Here is a 27,254-nt window from a genome sequence, read left to right as displayed (position 1 = left end):
CTCGACCGCCTGGTCGAATGATGCGTAGGAAACAGAACAGAGTGCCCCGTCAATGTCATCATTGACCGATGACCCTTTCGGGTATGACAAGTGGTGGATGAGGCGAAATTTTCCCGCCTCCTTCTTTGGCACTAAGCCTAGAGGGGAAACCCTGAGATCAGGCAGCGGAGGCACTTTATACGGTCCCGCCATCCGGCCCAGGCGAACCTCATGAAGCAATTTCTCACACACTACATCATGATGTTCGCCAACGGAGCGCAGATTACGGAAACGAGGTGCCACAACCCGCTCCCGGAAGGGAATGATAAAACCCTTCGTAAATCCCTCAAACAACAAGCAGGCATCATCTCGTTTACCGTAGCTGTTTAGCCACGGGAGCATCGCGTCTACCTTCACTGGAGACCGACCCAGCGGCAGCGGATGGTGCCGAAGCCCCTCCGGCCGAGCTAGGTGCTGCAGACTTACCCCGCTTGAAACACTTGTTGTAACTGTGCCCCCCTCCACAACCGGAGCATTCATGCTTAAAGCGGCATGAGGCACCCCACTTACATTGGCCCTCGTTATAGAGCCAGCAAAAACCCTTCCTTTGCGCAGCCGACGCGGTGGAAGAGGCACAGGCGCCAGCCCCCCCTTGTAAGGGGGCCGCCTTTTGGGACATCATCAGCTTCATCCATAACGGTAGGTCCATCTGGTCCCATCTCATCCCTGGATTAGCTGATAGCCTCTGGCGAAATTGTTCATCGTACCGCCACCAGGCCAGCCCCCCATACGTGCGGTAAGATTCCCACACCCCGTCTAAGTAACAAAACAACTGGGAACATTTATCAGGGGCCTTTTCCCCCAGCACACTCGCCAGTATGCAAAATGCTCGCAACCAATTCCCGAAAGTCATCGGGATTTTCCTATACCGACGCCGCTTTTCCTCCTCCTCTTTCTTAGCGTCCTTTTTATCCTCCTCCTTCAAATCCAGGTACTCATCTAAAGGGAGAAGGGAGAAGATCTCCACAAATTCACCCTTCCACAACCTTTCTTTAACTTCCATCTTAAGGTGACACCCTAGCGGACCCGCAAACGACACGTGTACATTCTGCCGTGCTGCATCCGGAATCTCCCCCACTAGCGTGTCCCTCTCCACAGCCACTTCTGAGGCTACTGACCCCCCTACCGCTGCTGCCAACTCACCTGCCCCGCTCCCTGCCTGCTCGGGGACCGGAAGCACCCCCGACCCCAAACCCGACGATCCTGGCAACCAAGCCCTGCTAAAAGAAGCCCCCTTATCCCGCCCTGAACTCCAAGATGTAAGGAACGATTTTAAGCCCTCTAGTAAATCTCCAGAGTGTGGTGTACTGTGCAACTCACCGACCAAACCCCGAGGTGTTGCTGATCCTGGGGCTGCATCCCGAACTCCGCCATGCGATGGGCCTGGCGATGCTGCTGCGAATTCTCCGCCGTCCCTAGGCCTCCTACGGCCCGCTGACCCGACATCCAATGACCTGTGGACGAAAGAAGCACAACTGGGGAGGCCGTCTTCAGAACCCAAATCCTCCCTAACCTCAACCCTTGCGCTCCTATGCGTACTGCTACTCCTGGCCTGCCGGCCCTTTCTGCCACACCTGTCCCCGGACGAACTTCCGTCTCGCCTGTCAGGAGAGCCCCTGCTCGCCGACCTAGATGCACTCCCCCGCGAGACTGGACCCCGAACGGGAGAGCCGCGGTACCGCCCAACTGACGACTCCCCGCTGCTGCTGCGCTGTCTGCTCCGCCGGTTACTCCTGGAGCGATGACGGGATCCCCTATCACCCCCCCTGTCCCTGCGCCAACTAACGGGGCTGTCCGACCTATCCTGAGCGCGGCCTTCCCTGCCCGCCAGCTGATCTGCCGGCCTACAGCGCCCCATCTCAGTGCCAGTTCTGGAGGGGGCCATGCCACTGCCTGCTGCGACCCCGCCACCCGTCACTAGCGCCCTATGAGCAGTCCTATCGCCTGTCACCTGCGGCTGCTGCGCTGATGGAAGGGGTGCTTGCGGCCTAGCCCTCGCTTGCTGCAACCCGCTGCGTGCTCTGGGTGCCGCCCTACCCGCCCTGGAATGTGTGGCAGGTGCTGACTGTCCCCTGCTGTCCAAGCCCTTACTGGCTGCCCCATCATTCGCTGAACCTGAACGGGTTAAGAGGGCCTCATTTGACAACCCCTGCTTTTTACCCCTTTTTGCCCTAACTGACCCAGGGGGCGACTCACCACGTCTACTCTGTCCTGCAGGCTGCTCCCTGCTCCCAACGGGACCCGCTGCCGATAACGAGCCCGCTGCCTCCGAGTTCCTCGGCGCCATCCTGTCCTGACCGCACACCTCCGATGCTGCTTGCCGACCTTGCTGCGCGGTCGCCTCCAGGCCGCTACCTCCGCGGATCCTAGCCCGGCCGCCACATCTCCTATTGCCGGTCCTTGTCCCGCCTGCTGACGGGCTGCGACTCCTAACCGCGCCAGCACCGGCCTCAGGGCTCAATCGCTGTGGAGGCCTGGTCCGGCGCGAAGTCCTCCGCGCCGGCGCCGCCGACGGACCCGCCATGCTCAGTGCTGCCCCCAGCTGCTGCTCCATCCAAGCTGTGCCATGCTGCCGGATCGCCGCCTTCACGCCCTCGAGGATCGCTGCCATATCACTCTCAGCCACGGAATCCATCTGAAAGACAAAAAAGAAGAAATCCCCACCAGAAGCCAGCAACAGCTAACAACAGGTAAAGATTTCGAATTAAAATGGAACCCAATTTTAAAATGGCGAATATTTATATGACTAAGCCACTCCACTTATTTCAATTGACCAATCAAGTAACACTCCTCCATAGGCCTGCCTCCTAGCTCTGTCAAGGCCCATTCCACCTAGCTTTGCTTATTCCATGGGCTTCAGGACAGACTTACACCCTGACAGACCAACACTCCGTGCCATAACCTGTAATTCACCAAGTCTATTTCTGCAGATCACCACCTCATTATGGCACATCACCAGCCTTATTATTACACATCAGCAGCCTTATAATTACTCGCCCTCAACCTTATTATTACACGTCACCATCCTTATTACTACACGTCACCAACACGTCACAACCTTATTATTACACATCACCAGCCTTATTATTACAGTCACCAGCCTTATTATTACACATCAGCAGCCTTATAATTACTCGCCCTCAACCTTATTATTACACGTCACCATCCTTATTAGTACACGTCACCAACACGTCACAACCTTATTATTACACATCACCAGCCTTATTATTACACATCACCAGCCTTATTATTACACATCAGCAGCCTTATAATTACTCGCCCTCAACCTTATTATTACACGTCACCATCCTTATTACTACACGTCACCAACACGTCACAACCTTATTATTACACATCACCAGCCTTATTATTACACATCACCACCTCATTATTACACATCAGCAGCCTTATTATTACACATCACCAGCCTTATTATTACACGCCCTCAACCCTTATTACAGCTGGTCACTACCCCCGTTAAAAGAGGGATACTGCCACCATTATAATGGCTTGCTCCCTGTTACAGCTGAGTGATGCCCCCATTATAGAGTATACTGGCCCCATCTCCATTGCAGACCACGACTTTACTCTATAATACCTCACAGCAGTGAGAGAGTGCTTTGTCGGTACTCAGAGAGTGCATGGGTAACTGACTGGCTGACTAAGAGGGCTGACAAGCCTTTTTAATTAGTGAACCTGCTCTCCGCAGTTTTCCTGGCATATCCCTTTCTCTGTCCATGCCGTTTACTTTTCCTATTTCTCCAATGTTGGGCGGAATGTGTTGGACCTGAAATTTCTGTGTTTCTTCTTTTTTTTTTTTTTTTATTCTTTAGTTTTGCAATGACAGATGAGGAAGTAAAACGACATTTACTGTACATATGCTCGTGCAAGAGCCAAAGTATGGTTCGACATAGTGTGGTTGGTACAGAAGAAAAGCGATGTACATTTTATGTCTGTTACACTCATGATGTAGCTGCCATCTGCCAGCGGTTTTTGTGTAACAGTAGAAAGAGTGAGTACACACATAACATTAGGTATCGATGAATTTACCGGTGGTTGTGTGTCAGTATTTTGTTGAACATGAACTTTAGGCCGGGGTTGTGTTTCTTCTTTTACAGACATATCTGAGAGTTGATTCTTTGTGTTTTCTTTTTACAGTTGACTTATCAGTTTTCTAGACAGGCCACCAGGTTGTATGTTATCACTGAGTGTGACTTGACTTGTTTTGTTTCCTCAAATTATCAATCACTTCTACAGATGTTGGATATTGGTTTTGCCGTTGTATCAGTTCAGCAGCTGCAGGTGCCTGCTGTACCCATAATTATTTCTCAAAATATTTACTTTGCACAATTTTTTTCAGGTTTCAATTTTCATTTCCAAATCTCCACGACGATCACAACGCTCCTTCTAAGAGAACCTATAGGTTCCACTGTAGAAGCAGCGTTGCCCTATCTGGCAGGCAGGGTCAGGGGATGTAAAACAAGACACAGTCCTGGGCTTTCCTAGTGATTGATTTTTGGGCCTTCGAGTGCTGATGGCCTGACTTACCGCAGCTTTGCAACTTTAACTGCGGAGCGTGACTTTCCTGAGGGTGAGGAAACAGGTGGCTGTGGATGTAAAACGGGGAGAGTAACTTTAAACCTCGATGGGATTTACAGCTTATACAGCATAGCGTTCCTGACAGCTGCTCGGAGACTCAACTGTATCCCATTGTTTTTATTAAACACGGGGTGGGCTCCTTCACATGTTAAAAGATGGCAAAACACAAGCCAGCTAAAGGCTGTCCAAAGAGCCCATTGACCACTTTTCCTTTTTACTCCCAAACAACCCAAATTTGGGGACTAAAAGGCCAAGAATGTTTGTTCTGTGACGTCATCTAACAGGGAGATGTTACTGATAATATATTTAGAAACAAAATAAAATATCAGAATTTTCTCACTTTGTGATTCGTTATTTGCATTTAGCTAATCGCTGCTCTAGGGGACGCCCCGCGATGGAGATGACACTCTTTTTAATGCATTGAGGAAAGAATGGATTTAAAAACACAACAAATTAACAAATAAATAAACACATTAGAAAAAAATGTATAATAATAAAAGATACGTTTGAATGTTCCTTATTGTTGCAATACATTTCAGCGATGTAGACGTCTGTGTTGGCTCTGCTGGGACACAGCGAGGGGACGCCAGATTTTAATAATGACCAAAAGAACCCCCCACATCCCTAGATCCAAGCACACATATAAAGATGTACACACGCACACTAGACAAACCTTGATTCGTCCATTAACTTAATCAATTCGCTCGAATGAAAACTATTTTAATCCACACCTGAATCAATCACTACCTGGGCAAATCGTTACCAAGTTTCTATTTTTTTGGATACGGATTAAAAGGATTTTTATTTGAAATATCAATTCGTTTATGGGGAAACCAAAGTTTTGCACATTTTTAATGCACACACACATACATGGATGCAAAGACTGGCAACTACATAAACATTCCTCCTTATACACACACACTCATTCTTCATCATGTACTATTTAGACATGCACATACACACGTCCATATACCTTCATGCATTTTGTAACTGTGAGTGTGCACCTGTATGTGTGTCTGAGACTGTGTATCTTTATATGTGCCTGCGAATGTGTACCTGTATGTGTACCTGTGAGCATGTATCTGTATGTGTGTCTGGGATTGTGTATCTGTATATGTGTCTGTGAGCTTGTATCTGTATGTGTGATTGTATATCTGTGAGCGTGTATCTGTATATGTGATTGTGTATCTGTATGTGTGTCTGTGATTGTGTATCTGTATGTGTATATGTGAATGTGTATCTGTATATGTGTATATGTGAGTGTGTATATGTGTATATACAGCACTCACACACACTGAACACCACACACACACACACACACACACACAGCACCCTCACACACATGCACACACATACACACACACACAGCACACCTCACACACACAGAGCCTCCTCACACACTGCACACCTCACACACAGCACACCTCACACACACTGCACAACTCACACACAGCACACCTCACACACACTGCACAACTCACACACACAGCACACCTCACACACACACACACTGCACACATCAAACACACATCATCCTCACACACACACATACTGCACCCATACCCACACAGACACACCCACACAGCATCCTCACACACACACACTACACCCTTGACACACACACACACACTGCACACCTCACACATACACACAACAGCCCCCAAACACACTGCACCACTCACAAGCACAAGCACAATACTTCCCATCTCACACATACTGCACCACTAAACACATTACATTCCAGACACACACTAGATCCCTTACCCAACTCTGAATCCTCTACACACACAAGCTCACTAGATCTCCTATACACAGCCTGGGTCCCTCAAACACACACTAGATCCCCTACACACACACACACTGCACCTCATTTCTGACATACACACTCTGGATCCCCTATGCACACACTAGATCCTTGTAAGCAAACACATACTACATTCTCTAAACACACACACTACATCACCTATACATACACACTACAGACCGAATGCACACATTCGCTACATCCCCTATAACACTATGCCCCCTATACACACACTCTCTACAGCACCTAGACACACATACATTACACCACAAGCTAGACATGTGCAATTCGTTTCGGTCCGAATATGAATTCGGACGAATTTCGGACGATTCGGACATTGGGGTACTTCCGAATGTCCGAAGTGGTGAATTGCTGAAGTGCTGAATTGCCGAGGTCCCGAAGTTCCGAAATTACTGAATTTCCGAAGTGTCGAAGTGCCGAAGTGTCAAAGTGCCGAAGTGCCGAAGTTTCGAAGCACAGTATTGCCTAGGTACTAATATACTTACATTGAAGAAGAATGTTACATTGTAAACAATTTTAAATAAAAAGTATACACACATAGCCAGGATTCAGCTGTAAGCATTTGCAACACTTACAACAATCAAGTAACATACATTCATATAAAATGTAAGTTACTTAGCCAGTCAATGTAATGACAGGAATGAATAAGTAGATAGCTCCCTAATTCCCACGGTATTAGGGAGCTATCTACTAAAAGGCTGAAAGACCTGAATTGGTCTTTCAGCCAAATTTACTAATACTAAGTAAAGATTACTTAGTATTAGTAAATTATGCCCCTACTCGCTAAGGTCCTCCCCCCCAGGCCCCCACCCCTGAGTGGCGGGTGGGGGCCTTAAAACAAATGTCCCCCCAGGTGACTAGGGGCCCCCAAACCCCTAGTCACCCCCTCCCCCCCAATAAAAAATATCCCCCTACCTACCCCTCTCACCCTAAAAACTAATGAGGTGGGGACTTTTAACTAAGAACCTGTAAAAAAAAAAACTTGCCATTCAATGTTTTCTTTCTTCTAAAAGTTCTTTTGGAATTTTCCCACGCTGTGTAAAATGACACAGAGCACTCTGATTGGTAGATTTCAAACCAACTAATCAGTCTCTTCATTTACCTGTCAGAGCACTCTGATTGGATGTCTTAAACCCACCAATGAGAGTGCTCTGACCCTAATTGCAGGGCGGGGCAAGGCTTTATAAGCCTTGCCCCGCCCTGCAGAGCTCAGTCTGCGCGGAGCCCTCCATGAGTGAAGAAGGATTTTTTTTTTATATATAATTGCGTCGGTTATTATGGATTTTTATTTGCCCTTTTTTGGGGCTGAAAAAAGAAGATTTTAAAAGAAAGAAATCATCAAATGGTAAGTTTTATTTTATTTTTACAGGTACTTAGTTAAAGGTCCCCCCCTCATTAGTTTTTAGGGTGAGGTGGGTAGGTAGGGGGATCATTTTTATTGGGCGGGAGGGGGTGACTAGGGGTTTGGGGACCTCTAGTCACCTGGGGGGACATTTTTTTAGGGCTCCCACCCGCCACTCAGGGGTGGGGGCCAGGGGGGAGGACCTTAGGTCCCCCCCTTATTAGTATTTAGGGCCCCCACCCGCCGCTGACTGGTGGGGGCCAGGGGGGAGGACACTAGGTTCCCCTTATTACAATTTAGGGCCCCCTTCGCCGCTCAGGGGTGGGGGTGAGGGGGAGGACATTAGGTCCCCCCCTTATTAGTATTTAGGGCCCCCACCCGCTGCTCAGGGGTGGGGACCAGGGGGAGGACCTTAGGTCCCCCCCTTATTATTATTTAGGGCCCCCAACCACCGGTGAGGGGTGGGGGCCAGGGGGGAGGACCCTAGGCCCCCCCTTATTCTTGTTTAGGGCCCCCACCCACCGCTCAGGGGTGGGGGCGAGGGGGGAGGACATTAGGTTCCCCCCCCTTATTCTTGTTTAGGGCCCCCACCCACCGCTCAGGGGTGGGGGCCAGGGGGGAGGACATTAGGTCCCCCCTATCACTTTACTTTAGGGCCCCCACCCGCCACTCAGGGGTGGGGGCAGAGGGGCACTATTTTTTTTTTTTTTTTTAAACTGAGCAGTCACAGGCTGCTCACTGTTTACTAGACATGCCCCTACTCACGGTATAGCGAGTAGAGGCAAAATGTACTAATACTAAGTAATTTTTACTTAGTATTAGTACATTTGGCGGAAAGACCAATTTAGGTCTTTCAGCCTTTTGGTAGATAACTCCCTAATACCGTGGGAATTAAGGAGTTATCTGCGAAGCGGCTGCAAGAGAAGTCCCGAGGTGCCGAAGTTCCGAAATTCCGAAGTGTCGAAGTGCCGAAATGCCGAAGTTCAGAAGTGCCGAAGTTCAGAAGTCTTGAAGTGCCGAATTGCCGAAGTCCTGAATTGCGAAAATCCCGAATTTCGGGATGCCGAGCCGAACCGAAAGTTTTCCCCATGCACATGCCTACCACAAACACAACATGACTGAAACCAGCCTATTAACACAAAACCACACCACAACCAGCTCACTCTACACACACGCAATACCACAAGCAGGCTTCACACACATGCACACTACTCTTTCCTGGCATTTTTGTCTCCTGGTATCCCATTTATAGAGACACCAGAGACAAGTTTCAAGTAAACACAGTGCAAGCATGTTATTAAATTTGCTTGCGCTGTGCAGAACAAATACAGGGCTTTTTTATCATGCCCATGGTCTGCCCAGGAAGAGCATTCAACCAACATGCTCACTTTGTGATGGGGCTTACAAAACACACACTATCTGCCCCGCCCCCTTCTTAGTGGGCCGCTGTGATTAAAAAATGCCTGGGACAAATTTTTTTCCCAGTCCGGCCCTGCTACATCCTTACACACACAAACACACTACATCCTTACACAAACACACACTCTGCAGTCACTATACACACTACATCCTTACACAAACACACACTACATCTTTACACAAACACACACCTACATCCTTACACAAACACACACACTACATCCTTACACAAATACACACTGCAGTCACTATACACACTACATCCTTACACAAACACACACTCTGCAGTCACTATACACACACTACATCCTTACACAAACACACACTACATCCTTACACAAATACACACTGCAGTCACTATACACACTACATCCCTACACAAACACACACTCTGCAGTCACTATACACACACTACATCCTAACACAAACACACACTCTGCAGTCACTATATACACACTACATCCTTACACAAACACACACACTACATCCTTACACAAATACACACTCTGCAGCCATTACATCCACTACACTACATCCACTACACAAACACATACTCTGCATCTAATACACACAAACGTACAATCTGCATCCACTATACACACTGCATCCAAGACATGGACACCGCATCTACTTTACACATTCCACATCCACTATACACACACCATAGAACACACACACTTCATCCTTGGGGGCAGACTTAGGATGGATCCTGTGGGCGGACTCAGAGGCGACTCTGTGGGCAGACTCGGGGGGGCCCAGAACTTGAGCTGTGTCAGGGGCCCCAACATTTCTGATGGCAGCCCTGTCTGTATGTGTGTCTGTGAGCATGTATCTGTATGTGTGTTTGTGAGCATAAATCTGTATGTGTGATTTGTATTAAAACCGTTCGTGTCTTTTTAACATTCCCTTTGTCTCAGTGTCTGGGTGGCCGCCATTTTGGGACTTTACACGTGTTCGCGGCCATCTTGCGCACGAACAGCGATGTTTTGCCATTACTCGCGTGGAACTAAAAACGGATATGCAAACAGGCGAACACCGCTGAGTCCTCCAGACCTCCGTAAATTCGTACGGTAACTACCGAACGTTCCGCCGTTCGGTAGAAAGACTTAATAGACTATGGGGATTCTAGCGACCACCGAGATTCGACTGGATGGCACGAATTTCATATCCTTTCACCGTACGAACGGGGACCGACCGCAAGGCCAAAACTTATGGAACTGTTTTCAGCTAGTTGGTCTGTGCGGTCGGTCAAATCTTTGGAACCCTATAACTCCCAAACCGTTTATCCGAATGAACTGATTTTTGGATATGTTGTTCCCCTGAATAAGAGCTATCAAACGGTGTTGGATGTAAAGGTGTACCCCCTGTTTTAGGGGTACATCCAGAACTTGGGTAAAAATGTGTACAGTATAATTATGTTAAATGGTTATCTGAGGGGAGGGGACGTGGGGGTTGTACCATGTATATGATTGGTGATTTTATGCCTCCCCCTGGGTGTGTTCTGTCTGCGTGTAACTGTAATAAAAAGCAGGCTGGGTGTTCCAGTCCTCAGTTCTTCTTGACCCTTCAAAACGTAGCCTTGTCTCGTTATTGGAGGGAATTGCTGTATCACACTGGGGATTGCTATGCTCTGCATATTCCCTTGAGCTTTTAATCACTTTGTTCTTGTTCCTGATACCCTCTCCTGGAGGAGAGGTCTTTCCCACACGGTCCTGAATGCTGGAGGTTCATTCAGGGTGGAAGGAAGACGGCGCGGCTCCATTTAAGCTACGGCGGTTGTCTGCAGTGCTGGGAGTACCTCAGTGCTGGGAGCATCCGTCAACGGAGGGTACTCGGTCGGAGTACACGGAGCTCCATTACAGTGACTATGTATCTGTATCTGTGACTATGTATCTGTGTATGTGACTATATATCTGTATCCAGTGCCGGACTGGCCCACCGGGATACCGGGAAATTTCCCGGTAGGCCGCGGCATCTGGGGGCTGCGCAGGTATGTGCCACCGGGTGGCCGGTCCGGTGGCAAACTCAGAGGGGGCCGGCCGGCGGCCGCGTTCCAGGCTGGAGCCGCCGGCCGGATGGCAGCCTCGCCGGTCCAGTGGCACTCCTAATGCTGAGGGCTGAAGGAGGAGGGAGCATGCCTCTACCATGCTCCCTCGCGGTACCCACAATTCACAGCAGCATCCGTGCTGTGAATTGTGGGAACCTCGAGGGAGCATGGTAGAGAGACATGCTCCCTCCTCCTTCAGCCCTCAGCATTTGGAGTGCCGCCGGACCAGCGAGGCTGGTTTTATGTTCGCGACAAAATTTTATGTTTGCGACATCACTACAGAGGGGGGAGAGTGAGACACAAGGGGAGAAAGAGGGGGGAATAGAGAGATGGTAGAGGGGGAGAGAGAGACACAGGGAAAGGGGGGAGAAAGAAACAGAGGGGGAGAGTGAGACACAAGGGGAGAAAGAGGAGGAATAGAAAGATGGTAGAGGGGGAGAGAGAGACACAGGAAAAGGGGGGAGAAAGAGACAGAGGGGGGAGAGTGAGACACAGAGGGAGAAAGGAGAGAGACACACAAGGGGAGGGGGAGAAAGAGACTGGGAAGGAGAGGGGAGACATGGACACAGAGGAGCAGTGAGGGGGAGAAAGAAACATACAGAGGCTCTCCCCTGCTGGCCAATGCAGGGCTGGCATTGTCCAAGCGCCATGTGCCTTCACGGACCAGAGGGGAGATCAGAGATCTCCCTCCTCGTTCCACAGGCACCGTGCAGGGGAGGAAGAGAGGACCCGGGAGCTCAGCCTGCCGCTCCTCCAGGTCCTAATTCCACGAGTACAAAGCATTGCCGCGGTTACAGCGGCAATGCTCCGGCTCTCGCGAGAGTGAACTCTAGCCCTGGAGCTATGGGCTAGTGTTCACTCTCACCACTGCGACCACCAGGGATTCCTGGTGGTCCCAGTGGTGAGAGTGAACTCTAGCCCCATACATACACTGCCCACACACACACCATACACATTCACACACTGCCCCCCATACACACACACAGACCCCCATACACACATTGCCCCACACACCCTACACACTGAACCTTTCACACACATTGCACCCCTCACACATTGCACCACTGCTCTTATACTCTACTACAGCCCCACATCCCAGCAGACCCCAGCTAAGTTGTCAAACTGTTCTTAAACGGTTTGACTACTTACTCTGGGAGCGGGTCCCGGCACTCCTGGCACTCCTGGCACCATAACCACTACACAGAGCAGTAGTGGTTATTGTGCATGGAGTATTTCTTTAAATAATCTATAGGTGCTCCTCCTGAGATCAGGCTCTGGATCCGCCACTGATTTTATATATATATATATATATATATATATATATATATATATAAAATTATGCCTATTATATTTACACATAATGTACATTTATATATGCATAATACACAGAGAAATGTCATTAATATGTACCATATGTAATGAGCAGATATTGGCCCAGTCTTGTTGCTAGGTGCATACTCCAGCACAATAACATATTTAAAGTGAAGAGCGCACCCACAGGACTTCAAAATAAACAAGATAACGTCAATTTTTCACAGTTGTGCCCTACATACATTCACCATTTCAGTCCCATTACCAAGCTTTCCTTAATATGTCAAGGTAGCCTATGAGTGCTTTTTTCACTTTGGAGTAATAATTTTTAATTTTAAGTTATCTTTTCTAACTCTGTATCTGCACAATATGCTGGCGCGCCGCATTATGGGGCTGGTAAATAATTTTTTTCCAGGGCTGCTGTTAATTCCCAGTCCGGCCCTGTCTGTATCTGTATGTGTGTCTGTGACTATGTATCTGTGTCTGTGACTATGTATCTGTATGTGTGTCTGTGACTATGTATCTGTGTCTGTGACTATGTATCTGTATGTGTGTCTGTGACTATGTATCTGTGACTATGTATCTGTATCTGTGCCTGTGACTATGTATCGGTATCTGTGCCTGTAACTATGTATCTGTGTCTGTGACTATGTATCTGTGACTATGTATCTGTATTGGTATGTGTGTCTGTATCTGTATCTGTGCCTGTGACTATGTATGTATCTGTGACTATGTATCTGTATCTGTGCCTGTGACTATGTATCTGTGACTATGTATCTGTATTGGTATGTGTGTCTGTATCTGTATCATTGCCTGTGACTATGTATCTGTATGTGTATCTGTGACTATGTATCTGTATCGGTATCTGTGCCTGTGACTATGTATCTGTATTGGTATGTGTGTCTGTATCTGTGCCTGTGACTATGTATCTGTGTCTGTGACTATGTATCTGTATGTGTATCTGTGACTATGTATCTGTGACTATGTATCTGTATTGGTATGTGTGTCTGTGTCTGTATCTGTGCCTGTGACTATGTATCTGTTTCTGTGACTATGTATCTGTATGTGTATCTGTGACTATGTATCTGTATGTGTGTCTGTGACTATGTATCTGTGACTATGTATCTGTATCTGTGCCTGTGACTATGTATCGGTATCTGTGCCTGTAACTATGTATCTGTGTCTGTGACTATGTATCTGTGACTATGTATCTGTATTGGTATGTGTGTCTGTATCTGTATCTGTGCCTGTGACTATGTATGTATCTGTGACTATGTATCTGTATCTGTGCCTGTGACTATGTATCTGTGACTATGTATCTGTATTGGTATGTGTGTCTGTATCTGTATCATTGCCTGTGACTATGTATCTGTATGTGTATCTGTGACTATGTATCTGTATCGGTATCTGTGCCTGTGACTATGTATCTGTATTGGTATGTGTGTCTGTATCTGTGCCTGTGACTATGTATCTGTGTCTGTGACTATGTATCTGTATGTGTATCTGTGACTATGTATCTGTGACTATGTATCTGTATTGGTATGTGTGTCTGTGTCTGTATCTGTGCCTGTGACTATGTATCTGTTTCTGTGACTATGTATCTGTATGTGTATCTGTGACTATGTATCTGTGACTATGTATCTCTATTGGTATGTGTGTCTTTATCTGTATCTGTGCCTGTGACTATGTATCTGTGTCTGTGACTATGTATCTGTATGTGTATCTGTGACTATGTATCTGTGACTATGTATCTGTATTGGCATGTGTGTCTGTGTCTGTATCTGTGCCTGTGACTATGTATCTGTGTTTGTGACAATGTATCTGTATGTGTATCTGTGACTATGTATCTGTGCCTGTGACTATGTATCTGTGTCTGTGACTATGTATCTGTATGTGTATCTGTGACTATGTATCTGTGACTATGTATCCGTATTGGCATGTGTGTCTGTGTCTGTATCTGTGCCTGTGACTATGTATCTGTGTTTGTGACTATGTATCTGTATGTGTATCTGTGACTATGTATCTGTATCGGTATCTGTGCCTGTGACTATGTATCTGTGTACCATTATATAAATATTACATAAAAATGAAAAAATATTCTACCACTTCTGAAATTCCTGTTTATTAAAAATCTCAGCCAATCTTATCCTTCTCTGCATTTGTTGAGATTTTGTATTAACCCCTGTTCAGGTTTTGTGATATGTAGTTCAGCAGTTTGGTTATTCAAAGAAGATGAATGAATTTAATGAATGAAGCTACAGACACAACTGATCACAGCTTCCACCGGTGACGTGTTTGAGTAACGGTGTAGGTTTTTAGCCTCGCTGCCTGAACCAGTGAACCAGTTAATTATAATTATTACATATAATAGAGGCGGGATCTGATCTGGAATCGAATTGGTTAATATTTTACAGCCTCCCCTCCTGCCATTGTGTGTTCTATAGAAACTCTTTGAGCTAATTGTTTAGATTTCGGAGCAGATTACCTTGTGTACTTGTGAGATAAGCACATTTTTTGTGTCTGAGGGTATGACACCCAATTTCCCTGTAATGGCAGCCCAGATTACTTTAAGTATGAGGATTTCAGGGTCTGTTATTATCCTATCAGACACCAGGCCCTTTATCTCAATGACTGGTTTCTATGAGCATCCTAAACCCTTATTTGTAGTTTGAAATCTAATGTAATAAATCTATTTAGATCTGACTCATTAGACCTGGGACTGTCTGCCTCCCCCAGACATTTCCTGGGCCTGCATCTGGTTTTACTTAGTCCTCATTAACCAGTTACATTCCAAGGCTGCTCATTGACCTTTTATCTGTGGCTTTTCGGGAATGGGGGGTGCGATATTTTGTGGAGCACCCCTCCATGAGTGATTGAAAAGAAGAATGCAAACTCTGCCTCAATTCCTAAAATTACACGTATGCTGCATTTTTTGTCTCTATTTATCTATTCCACAATAACATTTGACAAGCGGAGTTAACCCTTCTGGGTATTAAACTTTGAAAGTTTTTTACTACAATTACTAGTGGGCGCGTTAAACTGAGTTATCGCCTCCTTCCTTACCCCTGCCTTAAAGGAACACAGTCGTGTTCTTTATTTTCTTTCAATTGTCCATTCCTTACACCCCCTGTATCTAAATAATTACACTCCCCCCGTCCCGTTCTTTATTTATAATTTGTATCTTTTATTCTATGCAGTGAATCTCATTTTGTTTCCTCTGTCCGTGATGTCTGCAGTTTGTCCTGGGATTATTTTGACAGATGGATTGTGGGTAAATTACCTTGGCAAATGAAATGGATTTTTGCTAAAGCTCCGCCCACATCACACTCTCCATAAATAAACAAACAAAACAAAACTTGCGAAGTGATAGAACTGGAAGGCCGTTCGTGGATCATGCTTCATTTCTGGGAATCATGAAGATTGTTACCAGGAATGGTGAATTAGAACCGGTTATGGGAGGCAGTGAATAATAATGAGTAATATGGAAAATATTGAATGATCGCACAAGGAAAAGCATGTTGTTTGGGTTTAATCGATGCCAGTTGCTGCAGATTATTATTTACAGAGTGCATTAACTGACAGCAGTTCAGCAGCCATTCAGCAATTCAATCCCTATTCAATCCCACTCACTATAACTCGGTCCTATTCAATCCCATTTAATCCCACTCAGTGTAACGCGATCCTATTCAATTCCATTTAATCCCACTAACTGTAACTCGGTCCTATTCAATTCCATTTAATCCCACTCACTGTAACTCGGTCCTATTCAATCCTATTTAATCCCACTCACTATAACTCGGTCCTATTCAATCCCATTTAATCCCACTAACTGTAACTCGGTCCTATTCAATCCCATTTAATCCCACTCACTATAACTCGGTCCTATTCAATCCCATTTAATCCCACTCGGTCCTATTCAATCCCATTTAATCCCACTCACTGTAACTCGGTCCTATTCAATCCCATTTAATCCCACTAACTGTAACTCGGTCCTATTCAATCCCATTTAATCCCACTCACTGTAACTCGGTCCTATTCAATCCCATTTAATCCCACTCGCTGTAACTCGGTCCTATTCAATCCCATTTAATCCCACTAACTGTAACTCGGTCCTATTCAATCCCATTTAATCCCACTCGGTCCTATTCAATCCCATTTAATCCCACTCACTGTAACTCGGTCCTATTCAATCCCATTTAATCCCACTTGCTGTAACTCGGTTCTATTCAATCACATTTAATCCCACTCAGTGTAACGCGATCCTATTCAATCCCATTTAATCCCACTCAGTGTAACTCGGTCCTATTCAATCCCATTTAATCCCACTCAGTGTAACGCGATCCTATTCAATTCCATTTAATCCCACTCACTGTAACTCGGTCCTATTCAATCCCATTTAATCCCACTCACTGTAACTCGGTCCTATTCAATCCCATTTAATCCCACTCGGTCCTATTCAATCCCATTTAATCCCACTCACTGTAACTCGGTCCTATTCAATCCCATTTAATCCCACTCACTGTAACTCGGTCCTATTCAATCCCATTTAATCCCACTCACTGTAACTCGGTCCTATTCAATCCCACTTGCTGTAACTCGGTTCTATTCAATCCCATTTAATCTCACTCAGCATTACTCTATCCTATTCAATCCCATTTAATCTTACTCAATGTAACTCAATCCCACTTAATCCCATTTAATCCCACTCAGTGTAACTCGGTCCTATTCAATCCCATTTAATCCCACTCAGTGTAACGCGATCCTATTCAATTCCATTTAATCCCACTCACTGTAACTCGGTCCTATTCAATCCCATTTAATCCCACTCACTGTAACTCGGTCCTATTCAATCCCATTTAATCCCACTCGGTCCTATTCAATCCCATTTAATCCCACTCACTGTAACTCGGTCCTATTCAATCCCATTTAATCCCACTCACTGTAACTCGGTCCTATTCAATCCCATTTAATCCCACTCACTGTAACTCGGTCCTATTCAATCCCACTTGCTGTAACTCGGTTCTATTCAATCCCATTTAATCTCACTCTGTGTAACTCGGTCCTATTCAATCCCATTTAATCTCACTCAATGTAACTCAATCCCACTTAATCCCATTTAATCTCACTCAGCGTAACTCTATCCTATTCAATCCCATTTAATCTCACTCTGTGTAACTCGGTCCTATTCAATCCCATTTAATCTTACTCAATGTAACTCAATCCCACTTAATCCCATTTAATCTCACTCTGTGTAACTCGGCCCTATTCAATCCCATTTAATCTCACTCAATGTAACTCTGTACTATTTAACCCCAGTTAATCTTACTCAATGTAACTCAATCCCACTTAATCCCATTGAGTGCAGCCAATTTAATATTTCTCACTGTAGCTCAATCCCACTTAACCCTATGAATTCCCATTCTACCCAACTAAAATCACTCACCTGTTCATCCCATTCTTATCAAACACTACCATATCTACCGCCAGTGTTTATCAGAGAAACATCGGAAGCCATTTTGTTAAAAAGGATCCGTCAATTCTCTGCAAATTACACAACAGATAGCATTAAAAGTCACATATAGCTAAGATGGAGCCAGGATGGAGACGCCCAGCTACAGGATAAATATGTCTTGATTTCTACATCTAATTTTATTTTTCACAAATATCGAAGTTAAACTTGTTAAATGTAGAGATTAATCAACAGAAATAAAAAATATGCAGAGTGTCAGCTCCCCTGTAATAGCGATTGCCCTTTGGTTACGAATTCTTATATGAAGATTGTGAATGTCATGTAAAATGGAAATCTATGCTACTCCCTACAATGTCTAGATTTACGTCCGTCCCTTCCAGGGACAGTGGGTGATAAATCAAACCTGCATCCTTCTATACTGATTGGAGAGGATCTATGTTCTCCTTCGTCCTAGTGATCTCTACCTTATCCCTTTATGCCGAGCCCTTTGCCCATTAGATTTTCAGATATGTCTAAGTGTTGTAATATGTGAGTTTGCTACATATTGCAGTTTGGTGGAACTGTGCGGACAAAGGTCGGTGTAGGTTCAATGTGAAGGCAATGCTTTGATGTTTGTCTACAGTCATTCAAGTCTTTCTCACGTTCTTTACAGACATAAAACATATAATAAACTTAGCAATTATTTAAGTTTTATTTAACTTACCGTGGAAATTAGGGAATTATCTACTAAGCGGCTGCAAGATGCAGGCGCGGCACAAATCGGATCGGAGTTTCATTCATTCTAATGAAATTCCGATCCGAACATAGTCCCAAATTGCGTCCTCATTCCTCATTGTGTTCTCATTCTGTTTGGACGCAATTCGGTAGTTTTGCCGGCGTTCTGTCTAAATGACAAGACATTCGGGAAAAGTGAAAGGAGGCTTCGCGAGATCACAGAGGAAAGGTGAGAATTGTAGGAAAATTTCTCTGACCACTGGAAATGAAACACTTTGCTCCTCCGCTGGTCAGGTGTAGGAAACCTCCATACGGCAAATAGTCCCTACTTTGTCTTATGTTTTAAAGAAAACTAGAGCAGACAGGAAGAAATGAAGAACAGATCCCGAGAGAGGGAGAGAAGAGGAATCGATTAAAGAAAGGTAAGTTCGGAATGACAGTGCCGCTTTAATACTTAGTGAGAAAACGAGGGTCTGATTACTCCTGAAAGTTAGCACCATTTGTACAGAATATAAACTGGATCTCAGACTTTGAAAGTTATTACTGAAGAAACAATCAAATATTTGATTCAAAATGTGTCTCACTAGGGCGGTCATACAGCATGGCATTAATAGGGTTTTCATAAATGTATTCCCAGCAGTCAGAAACTCCGGGCACTGGCTGCTCATACTGTTCGTCTGTGTGCCCGTACTGTATGGCTGGCTGGTGATGCCATCGGTTTAGTTAGATCCTGTAAAGAACGGGCAATAATTCCCCAGAATCACCACCTCTACACAGCAGTGAGGGGGTTGTAATCTGGGGCAGAACCAGGATCTACACACCTCATATTTGGGATCAGATTTCCCAAGTTGTATCTGCTGCCGCTGTAATGACAATGCCTGAAAATGGCTGCTGCCTGGAGGTGAACCTTCCAGAATCTCAGGAAGCACTACCCTTACAGTAATGACCTCACTTTAACCATCGCACTACCCGAACACACTAACCTAAAAATATAATGCGATAAAAGAAAAATAATATGCTATTGGCTTTTATAATCCACTTGGTCTTCTGTGCCCAGAACCCCTCAATGAGATTTCCATAAAGCGTGAATCACTGCTGTATCCTCTCTCTCTGTACAGAATGGCTTCTTTTTCGATCAAGTCTTTTATTGTACACTGAGCGGCCAGCAATGTGTTCCTGAAAGAGTCAATATGGCAGCACAAGCGCGTTTATCAGTAGACTTATCCTCTGTTTATTTTGGCTGGAAACACTCTCCCATCATTGTGAAACTAATATAGGTTTATAGCAGACAATGTCCTATATCTGCTGTCCATTATAGCGAATAATACACTTCAAAGGACGGAGAAATTGAGATCCCATCACTTTGAAGTAATATGTATCAAGTATTTTCCACGCCTGGCTCACAGATGTCCACATGGAATAGAATAAAGTGATCAACAGCTGTGACCGATACGCCGAGGGTAACCGGCAGGTAAGAGTTCTCCAGGATTATGGCAGCATTAACTGAACTAAATATAGAAATACACCAAGCCGCAAGCACTTTCTAATTAGCTAAAGCTGAACAAAATACAAAATACTAGATAGATAGATAGATAGATAGATAGAAAGATAGATGGATAGATACACAGATAGATAGATAGGGACGGACGGAGATAGATAGATCCATAGATAGATAGGTTGAGAATAGATAGATCCATAGATAGATAGACAGACAGACAGACACAAATTCATATTGATTCAATTCATCTCTATGAGCAGATGCTGATTGGCCACTGCGATGTTTGGCTGACCCATCTCCTTGGCGGAGATCTTCAGAATTGACAATCTCAGCCAATCCAATGTTTTCCTATTGTGACTGACTAAGATCATCATTTCTGATGATGTCAGCCAAGGAGCCATCACCAGCAGACTGGAATAAAGATAATATTTTACTATATTTAGGGGCAAGGAGGGGCTAGATGGTGTTTTAACACTATAGGGTCAGGAATACATGTTTGTGTTACTGACCCTATAGTGTTCCCTTCAATGTAGTTAGCAGAATAAACACTACAGTTACATCCTTTAGTATCCCAAACAGTATGATGTATGTGTGTTTTTTATGAAAATGGCTTCCTCTAAAATGATCCTGAATAGAATTTTTATAGGAAATCACCAGGTTTAGACTGTTTACAAAGTGTAAAGATGGTAATAGTGTACGTGCAAATTCACCAAAACATCTGACTTTCACAGTTAAAGTACGTACATCATTGTGTATAAAAAGTGGGGGTACAATATATTAACAATGTAAATACGTCACTGGGTATTAATGTAAAAACTTGGGTCACACACAGTGAAACTAAGGTACAAAATCAATGTTCTCGAAGGTATTGTGATAGTGCAGGCAATCTGTAATAACACATGTATATATTGAATTGCCAAGAACAGATTGCTCCAGAGCAGAGGGTTAATCACTTTACCTCTCTAGAAACCATAAAAAATAGCAACTCTGTCACTAGTCAACATTCCTTGAAAACATCTGTTAATGCTGTGCTGTCAGTGATTGTTACTTTATAATTATATTGTAGATCTCAGATAAATGGGAGGAATTGTGTGTGTACATGATTTAAAGATATAAATAGAGATCAGATATGTCTCAATGCATTCTTCCTAGTAAAACATTTCACAATCACATTTAACAGTATGTCCCGTCGAGACCCCTGCGCTCAGCCCAAGACCTACGCCTATCCTCTGCCCGGATCCCCACCTCTGACGCTCGCCTTCAAGACTTCTCCAGGGCTGCACCTCTTCTGTGGAACTCCCTTCCCTCCTCAATCAGACTTTCACCCAGCCTCCACAACTTAAAAAAATCTTTGAATCTTCATTAAAGCGTATCAATTAAACTATCAGCAGGTTTCTCATCCCCCACCCCCTTAACTCCTTTCCTGCAACTGTCAAAAATGACCTACCAAGCACTCAATAAACCCTTCTCTAACAAACTATTTAATTCCCCTGCTCTAACCCTTTCTGTTACTATACCCCACTGCCTCTAGCATGTAAGCTCATCGAGCAGGGCCCTCTGTTCCTGTACGTCCAGTGGTCTGATCTCAATTATGTGTCTGTTAGTCCACCCATTGTACAGCGCTATGGAATTTGTTGGCGCTATATAAATAATAAAATAATAATAACAAAGACAAGCAGCTTTGGAATCTTCAAATTACTTGGGTGTCTGGCTGAGAATGATGGGATTTGAAATACAAAGCAGCTGGAGTGTGGAGATTGTTCTCCAGGAAACTGTGGCTGGAAATAGAAGCTTTAGTCAAAATAGCAAAATGTTGCAAGGAGGACAACTAGTGGACATAAGTAGCAACTGCTGAATTATTATTTTTTTTTTTTTTATTCTTTATTTTTGTTGTGCACAAGAGTAACAAAAAGCCTTGGTGCGCCACAACAGCGACATCAAGAAAAATTGATAGACATTTGCAGTACAAGTCGTGGCATTCGTTTGTCAAGGCACATTTTTAGATTAATGAGATCAATATGTCGACAGCTTAGGTTCTCGTTTAGTTTAAATGATTTAACAAGATGCATACGTCAGGTAGGAGTATTCAGAGGAGTGACAAAGAAGGAAAGTGCAGGGTAAGTTATAGGCATAAACAAAGACTAGTGCAACAGATTAGGTCGTCATAGACATTTGGTATGGATAGTCAAGATATGCTGCACTATTTCTTTTTGTGTGATATCAAGATAGGAACACATTTAAAACAGGGCATGGTATAGTAATGATTTACATTACATTCAGGCTAAGCACGCGTAGCTATATGAGTCAGCATAGACAGGTTTTTGATATGGTCACAGATTATACAGTTTCATGACATTTGCTAAGGTACTACATAGTATATTTGTTAACGTATATTCAATCATAGGTAAGCTATGTTAATGCAGGTACTAGGTCTTCACTAACTATACCCAAGAGCAAGATATGGCGGTATGCCGTGTCACATTCTGCACTTTTATGGTAGTCTATAGTATGTCGTCAGGTGAGTGAGATGAGAGTTATAACGCCTCAACACCGGCTACTAGTTAAGAGAGCCTCATCAACAAAAAACAATATCACAATTTGGAAACATTATGCACGTCATATAAAGGCTGAATAACATAAAACAAACAAACGTTTAACGTTAGCTAAATTAGGATAAGATAACCACTGGGCTACACCTTTACACCAAGGCAGACATAGGGAGTCCTCAGGTCACTTAAACTACTGCCTTGCGTGAATGTGAGCTAGGCTATGTAGTGAGGTACTTAGTGAGTAGTTAATTGCGACATGGGCCTCCGCGGGCACCTCGATGATGCAGCCTTCGGATTCTGAAGTCGTTGGAAGGGAAGGAATAGTTGCTGAGGTATCAGTTTCAGTGCGGTCCCTTCTCCGGTGCTGAACCCTCTACTGCGACCGGTTGCCGAGGTAAGGCATGGGCTTGCAACACCGCTGGTATCTAGCATCTAGTTAGTGAGTGCACGCTAATGAGTTTTCTCCCAGCGTCACAGGAAAGTTTCTGCAAGGTGTTGTAGGGGATCTGTAGCAGTAACATGATGGCGCCTATGGCTTGGAGGCCTGAAGGCCAGCTTGGAGTATGAGGTAAGTGATCGGCCGCCATCTTAGTTGCGCCACGAGGGCCAGCTTCTCAGTGCAGTGTTACAGATTTAGAACTCATGCCGGGTAGATTGCTTTCAGCTCCGATTCTTATTGTATCGTCGGACACGCTGTAAGGGTCTCCGTCGGGGTCAGTGGCGGGACCTCAGCTCTTATGGTGAGGTGCCCTGAGTCGCCGCCATTTTACAAGGTAGGCCTTGGGTGTTAGGCTCCTCGCAGCCTGTAGATTCCCTAGTGGGGACCGGGATGACCCCCCCGGCCCAGAGGGGGGGGTGAACGGGGCCGTCAAGCGACTCAGGAAGTCGGTGTGTGGCAGCTGGAAGGGGGGGCATGGTGGCGGCCGTCCACCTCGCCCCTCTTCTGAGTAGGCCGCAGCCCCCGAAGCCTCGTATCCCCTCCAGGGGGACCAAAACTCCCGATCTCAGGGTCTGCTACCCCTGCCGCAGCCTTGTGAGTTTGTGTGTGGGTTTGTTTTTGGTCAAAAGCTTCTGAGTGTAGCTTAAGAGGCCAGATTACTCCGGAGCCTCTCCTGCATGCGACCGGTCAGCATGGCGGTCCGGCCCCGCCCCCCGCAACTGCTGAATTTTACAGAGAATTCCAATGTCTCTAGTCCAGGGGTCCTCAAACTCTGGCCCCCCAGATGTTGCTGAACTACAACTCCCATGATTCTTTGAATTACATAGATAGCCAGAGAATCATGGGAGTTGTAGTTCAGCAACATCTGGAGGGCCCTGAGTTTGAGGACCCCTGCTCTAGTTCATCGCTTACAGGAGGCCTGTCCAACCTGCGGCCCCCCATATGCCCTAACTTACAGTAATTCCCACCTGGTGATTGGTATCTGACAACTAAACAACTGATTGCAAACAGGTTCACTGTTCGTGAATAAATGCTAATTCCTCCTCCCCCGACGCTGTGTGTGCCCTCGCTGTGCCAGGACTGAACTCCATTTATAAAAGACTTGGCGATGGAGTCAAAACGTTGTCCTGTGACTTGGTTCTATTAAAACTCTACTTTTGGCAGGTGTACCCAGACCTCTTTTTGGTACCAGGACTGAACTGGATTATAATATGAATTGCTAAATATTTATCTTACACAAGGAAAAGAAAAAAAGTTATCATTTATTTTATTCACTGTTATAATGTCCGGGAAGTGACAATCCACACAGCGGTTGGGGCAGACATATTAAATTATTTTGTGATGTTCGAGCTCCACAACCTTCACTCTCTGCTGAGCTAACCTAACCAGGAAGTAACAGGTCCAGTTGTATGATTGACAGCTACAGGGGGTTTGACAAGGCTTATTTATAAAAGTGTCAATTGATATTGAAATATGCACTTTTATATAATGGGAGGCTAGGAGGACATACTGAAGTGCTTTATGGCTTTGGAATGTTTAACTAAAAAGGTTTGTTCTAGCACTGTATTTATTCGTGATTGCATATTTTCTAGCGTAGTATTTTTTTTTTTTTTTTATTCTTTATTTATTCCAGTACAAGCAGTTCACATACAGTATCTATTAGTTTGAACAAACAGGCAAGTACATTGTGGTAATAACACATTACTTTAGCAAGATGAGGTAACAGCCTAGTTAATCCAAATCCCATGCCTATAGACTGCGAAGTGCCAGTATGTGTCCGATCCTTAGAGTATACGTAGCTCTATAGAAGCTCGGATATCCCGCCTGGGTTTTAATAATATATAAAACAGTAAACAGATAACAAATGACCAGTGAGGCGCGCGCTAAAGGCACAAAGAAAATAATAGGGATGATACAGCTATGCATAGTATAAGAGCAAAACATTTCCCCATGAACCTATCTCATTCCCTAGTGAGTTCCATCATGCGCGGTCGGGCCCAAAAGTAAAAATTTTAAGAATTGGAAAAGAAAGATAGAATAGAGGAAGTGCCCTGAAGATCCGAGGACTGAGAAAAAGGGGAAGAAAGGGATAGGATAAGAGGGGGAGGTTGGTCCGAAGAATATTGCCCAAGAAGAGTGCGACTCGAATATTGTACTATACTGACCTCACCCTCGCTAGAGTCCGTATCGATTCTCCCCATGGCCTTTTTGAGTTAACATAATGCACCGCCTTTCGGAGATGACCCCAGATGTGCGTGTGGGAGAGCTGACTCCCCCTCCCTATCTCAGACGTTCGCAGTGCTATTTGTCCAAGGGTCCCAGATTCTATCAAATTTCTTCAGTGTCCCCCTGACCTGTGCCGTCAGCGTATCCATCAGGAAAGTATCTTTAATTTTTTGTTTTACCATCACTATAGTAGGCGTCTCCCTCTGCAACCACACCTGCGCCAGAGCTCTCCTAGCTGCCAGGTTTATGTTTTGGACGAGGGTTTGTTCTGCTTTTGTCCATCCATCCAGGGACCTAGACAACAGATACACCCATGGGTCCAAATTGACCTCTCTGTCAAAAACTTCTTGCTGCAAAGCAGCAATCCGTTTCCAATAGGTTTGTGCCTCCGGACAGTCCCACCACATATGTATATATGTTCCCTTGAGGCCACAACCTCTCCAGCACAGGTCCGTCGGATTTACACCCATTCGACACAGTTTCACTGGGGTGGTGTACCACCTGAACAACGTCTTATAGGACTGTTCCTGCAAGGATACGCACACCGAAGATTTTGCAGTGGCCTCCCAAATATCTTGCCATTCTACACCCTCCAAAACCTCATTGAGGTCTGCTTCCCACTGATCCGCATATGTGAGATCTCCCCATTCCAATGTGTGCATGCTCAAATGGGAGTACAAACAGGAAATGAGGCCGCTTGGGAATTGTCCCTTCTTACACATCTTTTCGAAAAACGTCAATTGTGTCAGCGCGTCCGCCTTGATCCGGGGGCCTCTGGCAAAATCCCTAAGCTGAAGATACCGGAAATAATCAAAGGGGCGCAGTGGAGCTCTGCTTTGTAGCGCATCGAACGTGACGAAGGAGCCGTTGTCAAACATCTCACACAGTCTTTGCATCCCCGTGCCCTCTATACCTTTGAAGTCCCGGGGGTGCATGCCCGGCGCAAATGCCTTGTTTCGTAAGAATGGGGTCATGGGCGACAGAGCTGAAGTCAGGCCGTACTTGATGGCGGCTGTGTCCCAAATCTTAAGGGAGTTGCGTATTGCTGGGCATATCACCTGATCAACAGGTCTCTGTTCTTTAGGGGTCCACATAAGGAACTGGGGCATATCCGGGCCCATCATGGAGGATTCCAGATCCACCCATCTCCTCTTATCCGGGGGTGAGTGCCATAATGCAATTTGGGCCAACTGGGCCGCCGCGTAATAATAATAAAGGTTTGGAAGGCCCAGGCCTCCCCTGTCCCTAGCTCTATAGAGGATGTTTCGAGAGATCCTATGCCTTCTATTCTGCCAAATAAACTTACCTATAGCCTGTTGAAGCGGACCCAAATTAGACTTAGTCACATGTATCGGAAGGGCCTGGAATAAGAAGAGTATCCTTGGCAGCACATTCATTTTCACTGTATGTATTCGTCCGATCCACGAAATCGGCTTGTCAATCCAGTTCTCCATATCGTTTATCAACTGTCTAATCAGCGGGGTGTAATTTTGCTGATATAGTCGTGAGGGGTCTGCTGTCAACCAAACGCCCAAGTATTTGATCTGGTCCCTCTCCACTCGGATGTGATAAGTCCTTCCTATATACGATGCCTCGACTTCGTTCATACCAATGGGGATCACGCTTGATTTGCATAAATTGACTTTATAGCCAGCTACCTCGCCGTATTCTGCCAGAATCCCGGTCAGAGCTGCCATTGAAGCCCTCGGATCTGTGAGCGTCAGCAATACATCGTCCGCAAATCCCGAGACAACGTATTGCGTGTCCCCTACGGTA

The sequence above is a fragment of the Pelobates fuscus genome, chromosome 4 (assembly GCF_036172605.1).
Source record: "Pelobates fuscus isolate aPelFus1 chromosome 4, aPelFus1.pri, whole genome shotgun sequence".
NCBI classification, from domain to species: Eukaryota; Metazoa; Chordata; class Amphibia; order Anura; family Pelobatidae; genus Pelobates; species Pelobates fuscus.
Note: the sequence above shows the minus strand (reverse complement) of the source record.